We start from the raw sequence: 24,588 nt of genomic DNA, 5'->3' as shown, positions 1-24,588 counted from the left end.
CATCATCATAATGTTAATTATTATGAATATGAATGAATTATATATTTACTAACTACAGATCTGAACTTTTTGAATTGTGTTGAATCACGCAAAAAATTTTCTCTTTACTGTGATATAAAATGACTAATCCCAGGATTTGGGTCATTTTGCATATCACACATAGTTACCCATGCATTTAAATTAAAAAGTTACTATAAATGTATGCATGACCCTTAGGCTGAAGGGGCCCTGAGCTTTCCAAAGTTAGTAGCTGTGATCTAGAGACTTTACCCACCAGGCACCGGACGTCTGTGTAACGTCGGATCGATGTTTGACATGACGTCGGACAGATGTTGCATTTCGGTACAAAATGAAAATCAGGTTGACGTCAGTACTTGACACAACCTAAAAACAACGAAAATCAGCATCAGCTGACGTAGGTATTGGACATCATTTTAACATTGACATTAGACGTTGAATTTGCATTGACATCGCAACCAAAATTGAACCAAATATCGACGTCTTATGACGTTGCGTGCCTGCTGGGTAGCTGTACACCTTCCGTGCATATGATAGAAAAAGTCTGAGCTTACCCTCAGAGTGAGGATAAGATTCACTTATACAGCTTCAGACCCGGTTTGCCCTTGTAGTCAGAGTGGCAGAAATGTTACCTTGCCATTAAGAGCAAAGCAAACACTGCTTCACAGAGGTTAACTGGACCTTAGCTCAGCTTAACCCAGACTGAAAGATGTGTACAAAACCCTTAGAGAGTCTGTTTGGGGAGAGTCTGTTGGTGTGGGTCTGAAGCCAGGCGGGGAGCTTTAAAACATTTAATAAGCTCCCACTGCGTTTGCTCCAGGGTCATGGCTTGTAAAAGGACAAGAAATTTGAGCGCGAATAACAAGTGAGGATCTTACTCCTCACTATCCTCACGTACAACTTAATCAGACACGGATTACATGAGCTGGGAACATCAACTCTCCCTTAATTAAAACCAGTCTGACCTGCTTTGTAATTATAGATCTGTGTCAAAGCTGAAAGTGAGTAGTCAAATATCACCCATTGGTTTTGAAGCCTTTTCAAATATGCTTCAGAAAGTCTGAAAATTACATTCACTAATAGTGTAAAGCAAACTAATTTGGTTAAGAAATAAGTTTATATTTAATAAGACAATCATCAACGATTCCTTTTAACAGGTTTGGATTTCAGAAAGCCATAGATAAAATTCGATAAACCCTCTTTCACTTATGCATATTTTCCTAAAAATCGTGTTTATTTATATCTGTTCTTCAGAATTTTAGTAAATGTTTCCTCAAAGTCATGTGACTAACTTAAGTAACTAAAAGTCCAATTAAATTCACAAAAGCAATTTAACAGTATATACATAGAACACATTAAATGCAAATAAAAATCTACTTTTGTGAAAATTAAAGTATAAATATGTGTAAAATAATGTTCTATCATCATTCATTATAACAGACATAAGACTTGTCCTTTTAATTATACATTTATTATAGTATGGATAAGTCTATAAGTATGGAGCAATATTATACAAGCATTGAGCAATATTAATTTACATGTACTTCCTATATGATAAGGGTTTGGCTTAGGGTTACTTGCATGTAATTATACATACTTTATTAGTAGTAGTACATGTAAGGTGTAACAAGAACACCCTAAAATAAGTGTTAGCAAACATACTTATTCTTCCCTGAACTTATTAAAATTTATAAAATAAAAAGTGTTATACAAAATGTTATTACATTTGAATTCCTTTGAAAAACTCTTGCTGTCAAATGTGGTAAATCATAGTGATTTACAGGATATTGACAATAAAAAAGATTTAAAATGGCAATTCTTTTCTGTATTAAACTTTTATTGTTTTGATGATTGAAATCCATTTTTCATCTCTGACCCATATATGCATATAATTTTTTTCTGCAGCTCAGAATAATTTTTAAAGCAGTCATATACTGTCTCACTCAGCACTTCAAGCCACATTTCTTCTCAAACTATCTCGAGAAATATCAACATAAGCAATTATTAATGTTCACCCATGGACACTGTGAAGAACAAGTGCTTGGCATCCCATCAGATAAAATCATATTTTGCAAATGAGGTCTTCTGTTGCTTGGGGACAAATGATTTTGTCTATAAATTCCTGAGACTCGGAAGGTGTACAAACAGCAGCATCCACAACAAACTGTTTGTTTTATGAATAACATGCATAAAATATGCTGTTATGAAGCTGTTATGGTTCTTCTTGTAACCCAAGGCTTAGCCAAAAACGACTTGGGCCAGACAACATACAATATTATATAAATTCTGAGATTTAAGATGAACAAACGTTTTAAAGAACGTCATTTATTTCAAACAAACCGACCTACTTAAATAAAATAAATAAAGAAATAAACATACATTTTTTTTTTTTGTTTTGAGGGCAATACCTGCTGAATTTATCATTTTCTTCCAGCAAGATTGTTTTGTCTGTCACAGACGTAGGTGCACATCAAATTGTCTTCCTAAATCCTAGTGCTCACTTTCGTTTCACAAACCACACACGATTTTTCTCCTGGCTTTTTTTTGACAGCTTTTCGTGTGAGATACAAGTCTGGATGATCAATCTAGCGAGGTCACTGATGCAAGCCATTTTGTAAAGCCGTCTCATTCTTATAGCCGAGCGCCTTGGAAACCAAATCAAGTGCTGATTCCAAAGTGATATCAAAAGCTATTTCAGCTCTAAACAGATCCAAAAGTCAGTGGACTGTACAAACCCGAAACCTTACACTTCCATGAAGCCCTGAATTCTTACGTCGTCGTGTGATGTTTTCACCACAGTTTAAATATCATTACAACTCTCAGAGGTGAGGGACGAATGCGTGGAAAAGAAGAAAACACGAGTACAAGGAGTTGGGAGCTTTGCTCTCATCCCACGGGTCCCAGTAAACAACCCACCTGTCACTCAGACATGACCTATGGGTTCAAAGAGCGCAAAGGTTAGGGTGCTTTGTTGTCTTTGTTTTTTTTGTTTTTTTTTGCTGTATAATTTCATCAGCCTCTCATGTCTGTGGGGAAGGTGGGAGAGGGGCTGAGATGGCTCTGGGTCAGAGTTTGGCTTCAGGAGGGCCCCTGTCCACTGAATCACAAACAATCTCATGACACAGAGCTTACGTTACACAGTCACGGCTCTGGGCTTGTCTCAAAATGCTACACTTAACACACAGATAAGACATCACCTGCTTATAATGTCTGCTGTTTGGGGAAAAATGCATTTATTGAGAAGTGCTATTCTGATAAATGTAATGAAATGTAAATATTATAAATATATTCTAAATATACTGTTACATTTAAAATATGTGGTAAACAAAGTTCAAATATTACTTAAATAAATATTAGTTAATAACTGACTAAAATGTGATTCTTAAAATGGTAAAATGGCTTTGGATTTGTCGTTGTCGATTTGTTATTCAATGACAGTCTCTCCGCAACAGGATTATTGATCATAATTTGTTTCATAAGATATTATCTATCTATCTATCTATCTATCTATCTATCTATCTATCTATCTATCTATCTATCTATCTATCTATCTATCTATCTCAATAAGTCCTAAATAAGTCCTTTGAATTTACTTAATTTGAATGTGTGGTCCCACATTACCAGAATATGGTCAACCAAAATAATTGTCCTTTTTCTCTCAATTTATTATTGCTTGCCAAACCAAAATATTTAATTTGCATTAGACACTTGAATCAGTCAATGTGAGAGAAATTTACATTCTATATTCAACACTCAAAATCTATCTATCTATCTGACTGACTATCTATGTCTAGCTTTTTATACATTGGTTTATTTGTCTATCTTTCTTTCTTGGTGTCTATTAATCTTTTTTTTGTAATTTATTGTTTCGGTACCCAGTTTTAATTGTAATGTGAGGTTTACATATTACGTTAACATTAATGGTAATTTAGAGTTTAAATGGATGAAACACAATTAAAAGAATTTAACACTGGAGCACTGAAGAGCATGTGCCTCTTCTGATACTGAATGGCTGGAGACAGGCATAGATTGATGGATAATGTCAATGCACTTCTTGCATCACATATCAGTCGAACAGGTTTTTATTTTATTTTATATTATTTTGGGTCTCACGGGCAGATAACAGTAATTTCCTGTAATGCTCCTCAGCCTGCCAAAACTCACTCAGGTACAATGGTGGTATTGATGTCAAGATGGCCTCAGTTCACAATTTGTCAGCAAGGTATCGAGCCAGTCTGTCCCCTGACAATAAAAATTGCCACTGTTTCCTCAAAATAAGAATGCTCATGAACAGTCATTATTTCAGTTAACAGTTAGGTTCTGCAAGTAAAAATCCCATTCGTTTAATATAACATATAAATCTTTCAGACCTTCCTTGAGCTCCGATCGGAAGATATAAATCATAGTTAAAAAGTCTGTGTTTGGTATGACGTAAAAAAGCCATTGCAGATGCTCACCAAGCTCAAAAATACAGTTGAAAAGTACTAACATTATTTTATATATGTATATATATATACCCTTATTTAAGACGTGTTTCGTATTTTAATATTCGAAACATTTTTGATTCCATACTATAATTCTACGATACTATAATAAAGTTGATGAATGGGAAAAATACTTCTAAGAAAACCAAGGCCATTGAGAAACTGGGAAGTCATTGTTGCACTCCATTCTTTAGACACTTTCCCACCACTTTTTTACATTTGATGAACGAGGAAGTGAAAGAAAGAAGTAAAGAGAAAATCAGCTAAAAGTGTGACTATTGAAAAAATGCTAGAGCGGCCCGGGCCAAGCTCTTTTAGCTTTATGTGTTTAAGGTCATCTCTCCGCATCGGGGTTGCGTAATTGTGCTGTCCGCTGCCATTCCTTGTCTCTGTCAGATCCGTTGCCTGATCCTTTGTTGGGAGAGCAAACACGAGAACACAGCATGATCAGAAACACAATTTGTCAAGGAAAGAAAAAGAGACTGAAGGAGGATAGCTTCAGAGACGTAAGGCTGGGTAGCACTTTGAGAGCGTGATAAAATTGAGTTAGATTGGTACCTTGACAGTGGGAGTTCAGAGAATCTGGGGCTTGTTTATGGCTGGTCTATTTCCTGTGGGGTTTCTCAACGGTGCAACTGCTGCATACAAATGACCCATAAGCGCTTGTCAGCTGACACTAGTGCTGCTAGTCTATAGGCAGCCTGCTCTCATTTCTTACTCAGATTTGTAAACTAAAATCAGTTTGTTCGTTTTAATCATGCTACTTGCTGTATGTCCAGAACAGTTCGTCCAGAAATAAAAGTTAAATGCAAAACACACTAAAAATAAGAATAATGCTAAAAGGTAAAATGATTTATCCGTGTAAACAGCCGTGTATTAAAATTCATGGTTACGAAGATGCATTTATTTGCTCTTCAGCTGGCTCCTAGAACAACAGTCTGGATCGTGGCCCCCAGGTAATTTGAGTTTGAGGCCCCTTTCGTACAGCATGTGATTATTCTATACATATCATTGTCATAACCACCGGTCGCAAAACAAAAACACTTCTGTAAAATATAGATGGAAAACAATTTTATCAAAGTGGGGGAGGTTGTGGAAAATCAACTGAAGTAGATTTTCATGTTCATGGGCTATTTCCATTTCATTGAATCTATGATGGCAAATAGAGAAGGACGCTCAAGCAAACTTAAACCTTCCATTCGGTTATTTTATTTTATTTTTTTGACAAGGTCATGAAAGGTTAGAACAAACACAACAAGAATTTTCACTACCATTGAAAGGATTGTGGGTGGGAAAAAGTCTCCTACCAACAATACATTTATTTAATTGAAGGTACCTTAAAACAGTAATATTTTAAAATTGCATTACAATTTCATTTTTTTATATTATATATTTATTAAAAAAAGAATTATACATTACTCGGGTCTTCAGTGTCACTAGATCCTTCAGAAATCATTCTAATACAGTATGCTAATTTGCTGCTCAAGAAACTTTTCTAATGATTGTCCATCTAATTTTATTATTTTTTCTGAAACCTTTTTTCTTGATACATAGTGAGTTCAAAACAACAAAATTCATTTGAAATAGAAATCTTCTAACATTAGAAATTGTTTTACTGACACTTTTGTATAAAAGGCATCTATACTGAATAAAAACCAAAAGTTATTTTATGAAGTGTTTGGTTTCTACCTAAATTTTGAAGGTTTTTAATGCTCCTTTCACTCTTTTCGTTGGATTCCTCTGCTTCCCATTGCTCTGGCTTCTCTCTTGTTCAGGATGCTGAGAGTGGAATCACAACAGCACAGCCTTTAGTTTTTGTCCAGGCTGCACCCTTTGGGTTGTGGAGCCCAAGGCAGTAAGGGCACATATGCAGGTCTGTCAGTTTGTGATGTGTGTAGTGTCTACGTGCAATGTGATTTCATTATCATGAGCATCATGATGACACCGCTGATGTCATACATCACACATGTCAGAGGTTGTAGAGGGAATGCCTCGGGCCTTTCTGTGGACTGAAACAACTGGCCCACAATGTCATGCACAACAGAAGAACTCAACAGAAGTAAAACAAAAAATAAAATAACCAGTTGGATTTAATTAAATATCAAACCCTGGGACAAAAAAAAAACGAGCCTATAGACGATGAAACACCCAAACCTGTATAAAAAATACTGTCCATTATTCACATTTATAAGTGCTCCATTGAGAGTTTATATTTCATTACTGATGTATGAATGTTCTCTCTGCTGAAAGACTTCGTGCACTCCCTTGCAATATTAGCGCTGTTCAGAACAGTATGGTTTTTTTCAGGTTGAAAATTTTCACTTAAACCCTGAGAGATTTGCTAATCCACACCGCGGTCTAGAGAGAGCAGATAAGCACAGAAACAGCCTTTATGTGAACAGGCTGAAGTACAGCCCCTGTGGGAGCCTGCCAACCAGATTCACTTCCTTTCTTGAGCGACTGTCTGCTCATTTTCAGCTTGTTCACTGCTGATTTCAATTGTTTTTTTTTCTAGTACATTTCAACAACATTGTATTTTTTTTGCTTGCAAATTTGGTAGTACTTTATGCATAATGCATAATAAAGGGTTATTAAACTGCATAAAGCATTATAATTATTCATAATGTGTTGTAATCCATTATATTTTGTCGGAAATAATATAACTTAATTTAAAATGCATACTGTAACAATGAATTAAGTTTTATGATGTATTATGTTGCAATTATTCATGAGATTGTACAATGAATTATAAGGTACATTGCAAAGCATAATTACATAAAAGGCTCTATAAATAAGAAGTTACTATAAATTGCATAAAATGTGATATTCTTAGGTAGAAAGACTGATTGTAAAACATACGCTAATAATCTTTGTTTTAATTACAGCTTATTAAAATAGTCTAAGTCACATGAAAATTTTTTTCATTATTTTCAGAATTTGATTTTTTTGTCTTCCAGTGAAAACATCCTTAAAAATAAAATAATTCCTTATTTTTTTACAGGGGAAAAAAGACATACCAAGGCGAATATTTTTCAGCTGCACAAACAAACAAAATTAAGTATGAGAGTTCTCCAGTATTGTATGAAGAGAACAATGTGCATTATCAATTCTTCCTTTCTTTCAGAAAGGGAGCATACTATGAGAGCCATCCTTTATCTTGAGAGAACAGAGCAGAGTTGAAGGGCAGAGAACTTGGCTTGTGAGGGCACCTCGTCTTGCCCTGGGCTCCATGTGGAAAACATGTCCTCCAGGGAATGAAGACACCAGTCTGAACCACACACAGCCTGTGGGTCTGGTCTCTCCTCAACCACCACCAAATCCCTTTAGTTTACATCCTAGTCAGACTCTCCCTCGCCACGGACCACCCTACACATCCGAATCAACACCTCTCTGCAATGCAGAAAGACAACGAGGGTAAGTCACACGTGGGTTTGGGCCGTGATAAGATGGATGGGTTTGACAGGCTTTTATGGAGGTTGAGACAAAGGAAAGGAAAGGAAGCAACCCAAGCATGGTGTGGACACTTGACGAAGCTTTCTGTGTTGAGAAAAATGACTGTGTTCAGGGAAAAAGATCAAAGGAGGGATTTTGGAGCTGCCTGAAGGAAGCATACTGATTGACTCAAGTAGAGAAGGTGAATTGATTTGTATGGGGTGCATGGAAGTATGATGGATTTTTTCAGGATTTTTTTTCCATCACAACAATCCCTGAGGGATAAGAGTCCAGGGAAGAGGGTGGGTGGGGTGTAAATCACAAAACCAAGAGAGGTTTTTGCATGGTGCAAAATAAGCAGTACACGAAGTAAGAAGACGCCACTGCTTATGCAACTCCACCACCTGTTTCCAAAGCAGATGATGGCTGATGAATATGCAGTTTGTCACGCTGCATATCTATCTGTGTTTATTTGACAGGAACTGTTACAGAAAACCTTGAATGGATCGGTGAACATTGAAGGAACCCACTAACCAAGTCACGTTGGTTTGACGTGAGCTTCACAAACGAGACGTGATCCACTAAAACCAGTACATTGGGGCTGAAACAAATGGCCTCGCATTAGCCTGTCTGGATCAAATCCCTCACTGCATCGCTAATGAGATCTTTTATTTGTTTACCAGATGAGCTCGACGTGGCTTATGGGATACCAACACTAATAATGTAATCAATGGGAAACAAAAACAACAGCAGCAAACAAAGCAGATCCATTCATTCAAACCTGGCTCCCGTGAAGCCTTGATTGTCTGACATTGCTAATATCCTGCCTATTACGAATGGATTGAAAGCAAATTTCACCATGCAGTGGCATGCCTGATTAGTCCTGTGTTTCAGGGGAAGTTATTCTCCATCAGGCAGATATTAGAAAGGCCCTGGATTAAAGAAGAACTGAAACAGGAAGTCAAATCAAAGCTCCCCGTCTATGCACGGCTAATGAAACGTTTTCAAATGGAAGCAATTCCAGAACAGCGGAGAGCGCAGCGTGCTTTCGCAAAAATACATACACGTACACAAATATGGATGCCCCCTCAAACATACAAAGTAGCTTTTCCTGGGATTCTGAAAGGAAGGGGATATCTGAGGTCAAGAGCTAGATGTTGCTTCTTTAACTTATCCTTATATAAACGGTAACACTTTAATACAGCACCAATTATCACTTGCTTATTAGGATGCCTATTATTTACATATTGGCTGTTTGTTAGTACTTATAGCACATATTCTGCATGACAGTATTTTACATCACTCAAAAGGTTACTCCACCCCAAAAATAAAATGTATTTTTATTTTCTTTCCATACAGAAAGTGTTCTTGTAGCTTTGAACTATTCTACTACTTTTCTGGTCATTGACATTGCTTTTTTTACTTGGCAGTTAATGGGACAGCAACATATGAGCGATATCTCATGAGTAGCAGTGCTATTTGACTGTATATCGGCTGTGATTCGAATTACCTGCATTCTTCAGCTCAGTCTCATATTAAGCAAAAAGCATTAGTTTAAACGTCCATTGTAGAAAGCGATATATTTGTCGCACTATCCTTTCATCCATTAAGAGTTATTTCCATTGACAGCTCTGCTCAGTGCATTTGTTGGCTGCTTCTAACAAAGTGTTGTTGAAAGTAAAAATAACGACCTTGTTTACAACTGCATTTCAGTTTCTTTCAATAGATAAATCGTTACTACCGCCTCGCAAAACCATCTCTAATGGCAGAACAATGTAACTAAAATCACAAACACACACTGTTTCTCATGCTTAACTATACTTAATACTTAACTAATGCTAAATGTAATTGTTTATTTAAAATGTTAAATAGTAATATTATAACCAACAACAACAGCTATCGTGAAAAAAAAATACAAAGCACTCAGGTATACAGCACTGGCGTTACATAAAATATAACATGATGAGCATTTTCCCTCAGTCAAAACTATTTGCTCTGGAACAAATAATAGAGTAATGAGACCAAATACTGCTGGTGAGATTTAGCCAAAATGAATTTCATCTCATGCTTAACCACCACAGAGACATCAGAGCCAGCAGAAAGTTCCAGAATATGTGGCTGAGGTGAGGTTGAATTGATGCCCTGAAACTCACATTTCTCAAAACATTGAAGCAATTTTTCACATATTTCAAGTCAAAACAAGTACGATCACCTAGAAAAAACTCTTAAAACTACACCTTGTGATATAGAAACAGTGTTATAGTGGATGTTGGTGTCTGCCATGACACTCAGTGTGAGAAACACGGCAAGCAGAGCGTTACTAAAAGCTAAATGTTTAGGGTCCTATTAGCACTAATATTGGATTTGAATGGCACATCTCCAGTCTTGCCTTTGTTTTCCATCGAGCTAGCTCTGTGACACAATTGCGACGTTGTCACTTTTGATTGGCCTGGTCATGCGCCACTCAAAAAAAATTTACAATATGAGACTTTTAGGTTTTCCTGAGGTATTCAGCGTAACGTAACCTCACTGACAAAAAAAGAGGTGCATGACAATCACTTATTGAAACTGTTTCCGTATTATTAATAACATAACTGTTTTTCTGATTCCTAGAAGAAGCACAAACAACCTCTGCGATAAAAATCTCACATTTCCATTTTCTAGCCACCCGCACCAGTATTTCTGTGCAGTAAAACTAAAATTATCCATCGCGAAACGCTCTCCATACGAAGTCCACATGCAATCCGTCTCTCCTCTGGTCTGGCCTGTTCCTGTTTATTCTGCAGTCAGACCTGGATGTCTGCTTTCCCCAGCACCACCAACACTAATGCTGCTCCATAAGTATGGAGCACTTATGCAAAATCATAACTGTAATCTCTTTATTCCATTACCGCCAATGACAAGTTCCAATGAGTCATACATATTTATTCATCAAGAGATTTCCTATATCCCACTGTTCGAAAAAGCATTTCGCTCTGCCAGTTATGGAGCCACATTACAATGTCCCTATTGCGGAAGCTTTATTTCAGAGGCAGATAACCCGTTCCAATTTTACTGTGGTCACACGTTAATTAATCCTCAAGGAGGATTCAAAGTGCTACACTTTAACACAAAGCTTTGTCTCCGTAGCCCGAATGACTCTTTGTTCAGGATTAAATAAAAGGGAGAAGGGAATCAGTCCCAACTGACAGGGACAGTGAGAGGCTTTGCTCTGTTTGTAAGTCTCCAGCAGTGCCGTTAACCCACATTAAAATCTGAATTTATGCACACACTCTCAGGTCAAAGACTATCTCCTATCCCCTTCACCCCACACCACTGAGGCTTTAAGAAGGAATAGGGGCATCACAGCGACAGTTAAATGACCACACTTTGCCTGCTGAGAGATGTTTTAGCAGTGATAAGCCACATTTTCCGTCCCACTTAGTCCATCAAGCTGATAACAGAAAACTCTTCGGCTGGCGAAAATTGAGCAAAATGCCATTTGGTTGGTAAAAGAAGGTGCACTGGCAGGGGCAAAAAAATGGGTATGCAACAATTTTGAACAATGGGTTTATTTGCAATTTTAGCATGGCTATTTGCTTGTAGCTCATTTTGCGACAGTTGAAGTTCCTTTTATAAATTTCAAATAATGTTCTTAAACAGCACAAAAGAAATCTGAGAAGTATATCAGTGATATTTTTTAGTTTAAAATTTTGTTTTTCTTTTACATTTTTTAATTTATTTTTATCTACAATTTTATATTTTAAGCGTACATTTTAAAACAAATGTTGTTACAGATGTCTTTTTTCATGTTTTTAGTATGTATTTATAGTTTTTTTTAAGCATTTTTGTTTGTTTCAGTTTTTGTCATTTTAGTACATCAAGTCAAACTAAATGTCTCATTGGCAATTAGCTGGAATAAAAAAACATTTTACTTTTTTTCAAGTTAAAGTTTATTTTATTTATTTATATTATTGCAACTAGAGATTTTTTAAAAATGATTTTAATATCTCTATTTGCATTCCTAACCAAACAATTTTTCAAAAATATTATTTGGTTCTACTGTTATTTGATTTTGCTATCATTTTAACAGCCTGCTAACTTTTAAAAAACACCTGACAAGTAAATGGCATGTCAACTGTCAACTCTGAACATTTAACTTTCAGATTCACTAATATTGAAAGAGTTACTTCAGTAAATGTTGATTTAAAACTTTTATTTAACTGTTTATTTAAAGTGTTTCATGGTGTATCACATGCCAGTGTTTAATCCAAGAACGGTCCCATATGCATCGACAGATGTCTTAGCTAAACCTCGAGTATCCTCTGACTCCAAAAACCTGGCACACTGTAAGGCAAGTGTAAGGAGAACATGATATAGAAAAAAACATGATAAGAGTTTTTAAAAATGCATTTACTGATCTGTGTGTGTGTGTGTGTGTGTGTGTGTGTGTGTGTGTTTCTTATTTTAATGTTGTTGGTATTGTATATATTTTAGTTTTCAAAGAGGCCATATAAATTGCCTATGGTCTCTTGAGTATGTGACTGAGAAGCGAGGGCATCAAAGTTTGTGTTTCATGCCCCCCAACAAATGGGCAGCTGTGCCCCTGGGCACCCGCCTGCTCTTGGCAAACATTTGTTCAATGTGATCCATTTGCATAAGCTAGAAATGTCAGATAATTTGAGACCTTCCACCCCCTAAAAATGCTAAGCTCAGAAGTTTTCAAAGAGCAGTTGTTGACAGTTTAATTGCAGTTACACTCAGTGTAGCGCATGAATTACTGTGTGGTACTTAAATGTCAGGATATTGACTGAAATATAGAGACCCTTTTTTTAAGTGAATCAAAGATATGGAGTAGAAACAGAAAATTCAATTACTTTAATTTGCTGAATGGATTGCTAAAATATGATGCTGATTGGCTTATTTCTGTCAGGCATGACTGATTCAGCATTTTAACCATGTGAGGTTTGACCGGTTAATATGGGTTGGTAAATACCCTAACTATAGCAGTCTTACCATATTGTGACAAAAGTAGCAGTGCATTCTTATGCAATTTTTAGTCTAAAGCCCTGATTGTGAACAAATATCACTGTACAGAAATGTTTTAATGATAGGTTATGTATGCAATATTCATCAAAAAAAACATTTCGTCTTTTCAAGGTCAGATCCACAACTATCTGCATCTTAAAATAAACATTTCTATGTTACATGAAAACCGTAAATATATTTTATATTCTATTTAAAAGCGGCGGTATGGAAGTGAAACAGCAAATCTCCTGTGGCACATGCTGGGTAGACAGTCAAGAAGCTTGCTATCAGAAATGGAAAGTTTCTAGCGGTGTGCTTCTTAGTGAGATTTGTGTTCATATCTGCGCCTGGCCCAGGTGCGATTTGGATTCCGAGCAGGACTCAGCAAGAGCACCAGCCAACAAAACAAACCAATTTGTCTCATGCAGCCGTACCATTCCCCTCTGATTGCTGCCTTTCAGAGTTTAAATGGCATGTAAAGATACCTTTAGTACTGTGAAGGACATTTAATTTTGTTCTCTGGTGGTAAATTTCAAATTGATATTTAGTCTTAAAAGCACATTTGAGAGCTCAGGAACATTATGGAGAGACCTTTGAATGCAACATGTTCAAACCGACTGCAATTATGACAAACACAGACAAGTTACGATGTTGAAGTTTGACGGGTTGTTTTATAGAACCGAAAAACTCCACCCCAAAAACTGGTTTACGATTATCCTTTGGCATCCTTTGGTAGCCCAACACAATATCAAAGTTCTTGAATAATTATTCACTTAAAAACTAATTACCCGAAATCGAACTATTGCATACGCCTTTTGTTATTTGTATTCGACATGGATTTGGACAGATTTGTAACTCAATTTTGGGCGCGTTCCATCGCTTGAGAACCTTTATCTTAGATGTCCGTATAAATACGCTTGCCATAGAGGAGCAGTTGTTAAGAGAAGGACACACATTTAACTCCAGCCATTAATGTCTAGATATCTATCTCGATGTACATGCACTTCTCAGAGAGCTACCGTCACTAAGAGAAGGATCATTCTTGTTAGGGAGGACAAGGAGCTTCAGAAAGCTTAACAGCACAGAATACATCAATCAAATGTCAAAGTTAATCAAATTGGACTGCCGTCACCTTGTTACAGTCCAAGAAATCTCCCTGTTGTCTCGAAGCAATCGCCCATTTGAGCATGCCGGATCTAATTTAATTCAGCAGAAGCTTGATTTTAAATCGTATAGCCATGCAGGGAATCTTCTTTTTGCATGGATATTAAATTAGACTTCAGGACTACACCAGGAATAGCTTTCCATTTTCTACCTTGGGTTTAGATATATTGCAGATATGATTCTGGCCCTTGCAGAATCAGTTTAGCTGTTGTTTGGGGGATTCTTTATTTTTATTTTGACTGTTATTTCTTTTTTTTTTTCTTTTTTTTTAACAGAACAGATTTAGAGAAACAAAGCGTTGTGTCACTTGATCGCCAGTGGATCCTTTGCAGTAAATGGGTGCCATCGGAATAGGAGTCCAAAACGTCACAATAATCTGCTAATAAACTCCAGTTCATCAGTTAATGCCTTGTCAAAAATCCACTAAGACATTAACAAAATATCAATATACAAAATACATAATACGAAAACAAATAAATAAACGAATGGTTTTTAAACTAATGGCAACACCATAATGCAGATATTAATCAGACAGTTTACTAATATTCTAATTAGAGTTAGTTGACTTGTTGGTACAGAGTTACTTTTTGTCAGAATGCTGTTCAAAAGGGACCATCAAAATAAAGTGTTACCATTAATTGTTGGACTGGGGTAATATGGATTACGTGTGGATTATTATATGCGCTTTTTCACAAATTCTGCAAGTGGTACGTAACTTACATGAGAAGTATTATATATACACGATATCCTAAATTTGCATTATATTTAAGCATCACAATAATTGCTGGGAATTCAGAAAGAAATATATATATATACATAAATTGACCAGTGAAGTTTTATGACATAATTACAGTTGATATATCTGTATCATCCTGCCACAGGCTCTCTGAGGATCAGATGAGAAGATAATTGTTCTGAAAAGAGACAAAGAAACATGAACTTGGCCATTTGAGGGGCCTGGAGATTTACTTTCCCTGAAAATTAAATAAGGGCAAAATATCCAATTGCATTAGTAAGAGTCAGAAAAGGCAGCAAATCGAGTTTGATGTTGTTTATATGAGAGGAGACTGGTGCCTGAATGTTGAAAGGGATGAAATATGATATTTATAACCCAATGTTTAGGGTGGTTTGTCAACGCTTTTTACGTGAGAGTGGTTCCTGTGATGAGGATGGTTGACTATCTGTCATGTCTGCAACGCCATGCAAACAGGCTGAAATGCTCAGATGGTGCAGCAAATTATCCCGTCTCATCTGGGTCTGAGCCTCGGTGCTAGAAAAAACACACACTGGCTTTGTTTCAGACTGGATGGGCCTGTTAAGGGTAACGTTTACTCCAGCATGGAGCATTGCCCCGCACATAGCTGCCATCCATATGCAATTTTTCTTTTTCTCATCCCAATGCTCTCTGGTCCAGTGGAATCACAAAATAAAACGCAGCCAAATTCAGCACTGCTAGGGATGCACTGCGATCTACGGTTTTCATTTAAACAATAAAATGGAATCGTATGAATAAAATTAATAAATAAGATTTAAATTACATTTTTGTTAAAATACAATTTCCGTAACTTTTGAATTTTCAGATTAATCTGATTATTTCAGGTTTACTTCACCTATTTCATACAGACCGAGCTCAATCAGATCCATGAAAGCTTTTCTGTCCAACTGAGTCATGTGGTTACTAATGGATTATTTGGGTGCATATTAACATTGCTGACTACACAAATTGCCAACTGCTCAAAAGGCATAAGACCAAATGTTTTTTTTGCATTATTATTATTATTATTATTATTATTTATAACAGTATCGCTGTTGTTGTTGTTTTGTTGTTGCAGCAGTGATAAAGCCCTGTTTTAGCTGTACTAATATTGTTGAACTATTTAAATGAAAAATAATATAGTTTAGTAATATATTTGTTCAAATGCAATACTGATATTCATAAAGGATACTAAATTAAAAAAGATACTTTCTAGGCATAAAATACTGGCAGAACATATCAACAGAGGATAATCATACAGATTTTTTGGCTGGCACTTCACTGAATATGAAAAAAGGCCTTTTTGAACCTTTAAATTATATGACACATTCTAGTGTTACTATGCTGAGAAAGCCGAAGCGGACTGTAGATATGTGGGTGGTAATTTGCCCATATGTTATTCAGACGATAGTGACACATAACCTTGACTAAAGTCTGACTTTATGAGTCTTCACATAAAAGGCGAAGATGAAAAGTAAAAATATAATTCCATCATGCACTATGCTCTTAATGAAAATACCAGTATGACTGACTATTCATGCTGAATGTTAAGCCTTAAAGGGGTAATACACAGAAATTCCTCTTCATTTACTCCCCTTCGTCTCATTTTCATATTTTTTTCTGCAAAATACATGAAATATTTTCAAACGTGTCTCTCAGTGTTCGGCTCTAACTTTGACAGTATAGATAAAAACAGTTTAAACGTTCTTCGTTTGTGTTCTGCAGGAGAAAGAAAAAAATGAGCGTGTGTAAATGACGGCAGAATTTTGGGGTGAACTGCCCCTTTAAAAATAAAGTCCTGCCTTAAGATGCGATGCACATGGTGCCAAGACCTGAGGGTCTGGTTGTGTAAATGACAGTATCTGATCCAGCAGCGTACGGATTGAGGAGCTGCCAGCAATGTTCTCTTTTCCAGACGCCAACCTGAACCTATATTTCAATCTATGCTGACACACTTTCCCCAAAAACCTGTTTGTGTATTCCACAGATACCGCTGCCTTCTCACTCCCACCTAAACATTTGTCTCAGACGTGGAGTTCCCGGGACCGGTCTTCTGTCATGAGAATTAAGACACGTAAAAGCTACATGAGCAAAACGTTATTGACAGGCAGTTCGGGAAGTGGTTGTCAAGGCAGCAAGGTGCTCTCCTTTTTTTAATCCCTTTTTTCGTCTGAAATTAATTTTGTCATTCTTCATTTCCGTATGAAAGCCCTGTAATGAAGATGCACACAGAAAACAGTCATAAATTATGGCAGTGAATAGATTGCCACTGCTGTGTTTTGGAAAGTGATTTCATTCATGTCAGAGTAATTGCCTGCTGTTAGATAGGGAATGTGAATGATTTTAAATAATGGAAAACATACTGCTGACTCTGCTGCCCGCATCTCCGCTAAGTTGCTGTTCTTTTGTTGGTAGAGGTGGGTGGGACAAGTTTCTGATAAGAGATAAAAAAGTTTTGGGAACTTTGTCAAACCGGCTTAAAGTGTGTAGCACCTACAGCTCTGCAGGTCTTTCTGGCGTTTAAAAGCAGCAACGAGCCATTTAATTCAGAGGATCAGAGAGAGGATAGAAAACGGACAAATAAAGGAAATTATTGCACCAGGCCCTGCGTCACCTAAAGACGGCCCTGAATAAAAGTTAACATCAGCATTAAAATGATAGTGTTTGATATGAGCCTGTTTTCAAAGCAATTTTCAAGGTAGAAAAGGTCCATTGTCGGCTGCATAAGAGTCTATGACGCACTTCCTTTCAAGTCTCTTTCAAGCCGTTCAGTGTGGCAAATTTGTCACTGTTTCACCCTTATGCGAAACTCCAGAACATGTCAACTGAATGAATATTTTGTCTGTGAAATTTCGCCAAGCAATGACAAATGTTGCCACACCTTAAGGCTTAAAGAAGTAATTCATCCAAAAATGTAAATTCTGTGCTAATGATGTCATATTACGATAATGTGGTTTGACATTAGAGCTTCATCAAAGCTTGTTTGATGTGTATACATGCATCTCTCAATTTAGATTGAAAGCTTGAATTTCATCTGTTCATCCCGCAAAGTAATCGTATTACTTAAAAAAAAATGTGTACAGCATAAAAACAAAAAATGGCATGAAAGTTTTACATTTTGAGTAAGCAGCACGGACATCAATACAAAAGTTTTAAATCTTCACATTCATGGCTTGATGATTTTAAACCCCTTCGCACTGTTGTGGTAAAGGTTTACTGTTAAAATGCTTTTAAGGCTTAAGGAAAAAATAACAGATTAATGTATTAAAAATAGGTTGCAAATGCCTCTTCTCCTCTTTTTTTTGACACCATCAATGCAGACGGCATTTACATTTAAATCCATCCAGTCCATTTAGAGGCAGATATGCAAGGATATGATTTTTAAATCTAACTAAACAGTAAAATGGGACAAAATCTTCCACATCTTGTGCTGTTTCTTAACGTGTGTAGCACCTACACCTCTCTAGATCCAGCAACAAGCTATTTAATTCCAAGAATAAGAGACAGGTTGGAAAATGGCCGTAAAAATAAATTGCAAATGCGATGCAAATATCTTTACTAAAAACATGAGTGAACATCAGAATGAGAAATAATAATAATAATAGTAATAAAAATATATGTTACAAACCCTTCGAATCGTAAGGCCCAGTGTCACTGATGTTGCTTGATTAACTGGTACTGAAAAGTATCAAATCCATTAACTGGTAATGAATAATAAGACATTTGTCATGCTGCTAAATTGAATATGTGCTCGCACAGCACCACAGAACAAATAACGTGTAGCTCCGGATTGTTCTCTGCAGGCTTTGTGTTATTCCAAGCATGTCCTGGTCGCTCAGTGATAGTCTGTTTACAGGGGATGCTATTATTGCCTCTGACTGCGAAGATTACTGCATATTAATAATGTCAATATTCATATAAGTGTCAAATAAAAGAGATGAATTTGGCTCTGCCCACAAGTCGGCTGTAATAAAATCTAATCCAGAGTTGCAGACAGTGTGCTTCCAGGCAGTAAGCCGAGTAAATGAGAGACAATTAAAGGAAGTATCTGCAAACCTATTCGATAGTTAACGAATTTTAAATGCTTGTTTCGCCTTCACACCGAGGCTAAGTGGCCTGTGTATACAGAGCATGGCTGCGCAGAAACAAACAGGCATCAGTTAAGGGCAGTGAGCGTATTTGCCTGACCACACTAGACATGCAGCAGTAAGCATGATGCTACAGTCCAGGCCAATAAATGTTTTCACTCACTGACTCTCGTATGCCCTACTGCTGAGTGCTTGCAAGCCCTGGGAGAAACACTTGTTAGAAGAAACTTTGAGCTTCGGGAATGCAATAACAAACAGGCAGAATTGTTTTTTGGGGTTTTTTTTCAGCAAGCTGAACAAATACCTTTGCTTCTGGCCCGGTTTTCTGAACCTTTATTGGTAACAGAAATGAAACATGTCTTCCCATCTATAACTATCTATTATAGACTGCACTGCGGGCAATTTAATTTGAGGCCACAGAGTAAATGATGTGACGTCTGGTGGCCTTTAAAGTTGATTACACATCTTAGGCTGAAAAATGTCTCAAAACATGGTGCTCAGAAAAGGGAAAATAAGGCACATTTCTACTTCAAGAACTAAGAAAACGTGTATGTTACTCCACGCATAGTTCATCCTTGGCCAGTTGTAATTATTTCAGATAGCTGTGATTTTTGTGGACTTCCAGTCACAATTTTACGGTAGTTAATTTCTGACATGAACAGAAAAATAAAGATTGCATATCTTCCTTACAAGATATGTAATCTTAAATTTTGAAAAAATAAAAAAAAAAATTACAGTACAGATAAATCGCAACAAATGCAGATATAAAGTCTTCTAAATTGTGTTATAAAAAGTCATGTATATTTATTTTTTTAATTCATGCATAAAGTAATATTATATATATATATATATATATAATATATATGTCTATATATGTGTGTATATGGGGTTAAAAATAAATGCTTTTAAATAAATATTTTACCTAAGCTCCATTAGAAAAGGGGCGTGTTTGGAACATTGGAAGATTTAATATTTTGCATATCAAATTTACAATTATATTAAGTGACATTAATAAAGCAAATAATGAAACATATTGTATTTATTACTAATAACTACACTATGATTAAAGATCAGCTATAATAATTTGATTTCACAGCACTAGTTATTTCTCCATGGGTTTAACAAGCAAAGATTTTGGTAAATTTTTGATGGGCAGATATCACCATTTTGAGCTCAAGCTAACACAGAGGAGAACAACGTGAAGCAGTCAAATAAATCATAGCCTGAAGTTGACAATACACTATTGTGCTCAATTCATAAAAGAAATACCAAACTATTGCACAATCGAAAAACTTATAGTTAGGTATTTTTGTTGCAGAGAATCACACTTTTTTTCACGCTTCACACTTGAACAGATTAAAAGCCAATTTTTTTGTCATGCTCGACAGCTTTGAGAAGACTTGCCATTTCCATAATAGTAGGCAGCGGTTTTTGGAAAGGATGCATTTCCAGATGCCACTGACCAGATAAAACAATTATACAAGGAGCAGACAGTCCGACTCTTCAACTGAGACATTTGCGCAGGGCCAATCCATCTGTGTTAAATGAGGATATGGCACAGGATGCCCAGAAGCCAGCGGTTCAGCTTTATGATTTATCCTGGTGTTTTATATTTACAGATTCACAATAAAGATTCAAAGAATTCATCGGCCTTTTACAATAAAAACAGACTTACCAATACAAGTCTTTCGAATCCAAGCACGGGGGAAGATACCAAATAATATATAAATACAATAAAGGCATTAGTAAAGTGAAAATCCTCGTAAAATGATCTTTAAGAATAATTCATTTAGTACAATTTGCATATTGTCAAAGAAAAAAGTCCTCTGTGCAACATCACAGCAGGTGGGTACAGATATACATTTGTTATACCCTCGTTCTAATGTTGATGAACCGGGATCATATTAAATGAAGGGGTGCAGACAGTAATTTGCATAAACAAGCACAAGCCATGTGTAGGACTTTTCACACAACATCACCTCTCTCTCCTGCTTTTCCATGCTTACTTCTCTCACGCGCACTCTTACCGTAAAGCATGATCTTTAATGAATCTGTGCAATTCTCCAAAGATATACCAATAAATATGTAACAAGTTATTTTTAATGCTTTATTGGCAGAGGCTATTTACATTAACTCCGCCCACCAACGTGTGGTTGGGATAGTCATCGTCGCGAAAAGCTGATTGTCTGACATCAGTTCAGTGGCGCAGATGGGAAAACGTGTATTTTGAAGTGACTGACGTGGGTTCTGCCTTCTGCCGAAATTTTTTCTCCCTTTTTACATTTTAAAATACATCAGAAAAGCATTTGTTTTCAATAAAAATGAAGGAAATAATCAAGTTGAAAATAGAGAATTGGGTAGAGTTAGGGTAGGTGTAGGAAGGGCTTTATTGTCCCAATGAGTGGGCCGTCCGTGGCATCTATTAATAACTTGAATTAAAATTAACGTATATACTTGCAATCAGCAGAACATGCTATTTGCACTTAAGGCTGCTATTTTCAATTACTGTAAATAGAATCCATTGCTAATTGGACTTAGTGTAAATAGCATTTATGCTATGAAAATATTCTATTTTTGTTCAGTGTAAATATTGTAACACTAAAAAATGCTGCTATTTTTAGCGTAAATACCATCTACGCTAAGAAAATATGCTATTTTTTTACGTAGTGTAAATAGCCTCTATCACTATTTACACTTAGTTCAAATAACGCTGCCATAAAAATATGCTATAGTTTTCACCTTCAGGCTAATTGGAGAAATTTTGCATCACATCACTTACTCACTAATGAATCCTCTTCAGTAAATGGGTGCCATCATTATGAGAGTCCAATAAAAACAAGCACGATATACTTGACATGACATGACTCCAGCCTACTACTGTAGTTCCTATCTATCTGAAGTTAAAACCTGCTTATTTATAAGAAACAAATCCATCTTTAAGACATTTTAATTTTAAACTGCCGATTGCAGCTAATATCTATAATCTATAACAACGCTTTCTCCAATGATAAAGTCCATTCTTTTTGTCCTCTCACATCAAAAATATTTGATTATAAATGTTTTGACAGTTTTCACTTATGTAAACGGCGCTTGTTATATTATATAGCTTTTAGGTAGAACAGTTTGATGTTACAATACAGAGATTTGTTTTTCACGTGCATCTTTTCACTTCACAAAACATTAATTTATGGACTGGATTAATGTGGATTATTGTGACGCTTGGATGAAATGCTAAATTTTTCAAACCTGTTCTGATGTTCTATCTACGTCTCTCATCTACTTTCAGCAAATGTTCAACTTTTTAATGTCAGGGAAGAATTTGTGGCTTGCCCGTCCATTTTATCACTACTATAACATCCCCTTCCTGACACAATATTTAACAAGGCCTTCGAGCAGAATTCAAAAACCTGTTTAGATCAAGCTAAACAGCACACTGGCAATATATTGTATGGGTTTTATAATGAAGATTTGTTTTGGCTTTTCCTGATTTTTCTTATGTGATATCTCAGCTTACACCGCCTGACCATATTCACAGTCCTTTAAACAAACTACGCTGGATGCCAGACAACTTTAGAGAAATCTTCAGACTCATATCTTCAAACAAAACAATCCTCTCTGTTTATGGTGGAGAATTTCGATCAGCTGTTATCAGAGCGTGCTGATACCCAGCTCTCAGTGGGTCCTCGTCTGATGGAAATAAATCTGCCTGCGCAGACCTTCTCAATTTCACACTAACTGTAGCTAAATTACCTCGCATCTGCGTGTCCACCTGCTAACTATCTAATGAAATGTTTGCCGTGGCCAAATTAATTGAATTCAACCCCATGCTGCCGTTTGGAAATTGCTGCAGATATTCTCCTGCTATTGGAAGATAACTGGTTGACATTTATAAAGTCATATGTGTTACCGGTGCCGAGGAAGCTTTCGTTTGTTGTTGACAGTGCGTCTTGTGGGAGTATCTTCAAAACATGTCACAATCGCATTGAATTCTGAGATATTGTCTAATTAGTAACAACAAGGGATGTGTCTATAGACTATTGACACCGTGTTAAAAGAACAATTATAAATGTAACGTATCAGCCCAGAGCATTATTGATTGCAGAAACAGACATCAAGAAAAAGATGAGGAATTACTTTCAGCTGAAAAAGAGAGACATTGTCTGTAAAGTGGAAGAAGTGAATGTCGAGTTAGATGAAGTAATAAATCCTGAATGAAACTATTTGCAACTAAATTGTCATCATATTGGCCTTAACAAAGTGCTACCGACATGACTGCATATGATTGAATAGCTTTTTTCGCGCTAAGGATGCCGGAACTATACATTTCCATAACAATGGCTGAGTCAAGGCCTATAAGCAACTTTAAGCGATCCTCCGCACGCATAATACAGTATAATGGTCATGGTTTTGAATGATTTCCTCTCTTCTAATTCTTTCCTATCACTCTTTCTTCCTCTCTTCGCCACTGTCCGCCAGCAGCCCTTTCCTGTCTAGATTTGCATTCCAGATTCATAGAAAGCTTCCTCTCATTTATCCATCTCACTGAAGGTCTCTCAGAGTTCAGGATATTGCCTCGAGTGTGTCCACTTAACAGCCAGCAGAGTCAGAAGTGCTGGAATCTAAACAATGCATTAATGCAGCAGCGTATAAACTGGAACACTTATGTTAAATAACTAAATAATTAAAACAGTGCTGTCAAACGATTGATCGCAACAGTTTTGTTTGCATAATATATGAGTGTGTACTGTGTATATTCATTTCATATATATATATATATATTTATATATATTATTCTCTTATTTGTTCAGAAACTTGTCATTGAATTACTGTACATTGTGGCTGACTGTTCTCAGAAGTGGCTGATATTGGTTTGAAAAGTGTTTCTTCCAGGCAACAGCACTGAATCACTAATCTAGTCTAAAACCACTAATGTGTGTATGCATGCATTTTAATCGCTTTTATCTTTAATTGCAAAAACTAAGATTCCATTCATGATTGTAGCTTGAGACCGTAGAAGTACAGGCGGTTTAAGCGTTCATGCAAAGATGAAAAACAATAGCCCTAATGTAATATTTCACCCTTAGATGGACAATTCTTCTCATAACTCCTAGAGGTTTCAATCTGATGTGATTTGCTTCCTGCACACCAAGTGATTATCACTTAATCTTAATGAGAAAATTACCAAAGAACCACATACAAATCAAATCAAATAATAAGCCATAAGAGGTCGTGGTAAAAGTCAATGTATCGCACAGTCTCAAGTGGCTTTTATAATGCAACAGCACCAGCAATATAATAAAATGTGCCAGTGTTTAATATTCAGTTGAATGTATTATTAGTAAAGCAATGCTTTCACTAAAAGCGCAAGCGAGGTAATATAGAATATGCGGTCGCAGGTGTCATTTTTAGTGCAGATTTGAACATGGCTCGTTCAGGTAATATTCAAATCTGAACCGTCGCTTTTATAATTAGTAATTTCTAACAGCATTGAGTACCTAATGCCTAGAAAGACCTTTCTAACTAATGCTACTAACCTGCAGAGTGTTATGACATTATAGCTGTTGATGAGATTGTGTAACCCACCCACCTGTGATGCGTTTCCTCACCTGCTGTCATTATGAATGTGTTTACCAGTGTCACT

Source organism: Puntigrus tetrazona, chromosome 8 (assembly GCF_018831695.1).
Source record: "Puntigrus tetrazona isolate hp1 chromosome 8, ASM1883169v1, whole genome shotgun sequence".
Lineage (NCBI taxonomy): Eukaryota > Metazoa > Chordata > Actinopteri > Cypriniformes > Cyprinidae > Puntigrus > Puntigrus tetrazona.
Note: the sequence above shows the minus strand (reverse complement) of the source record.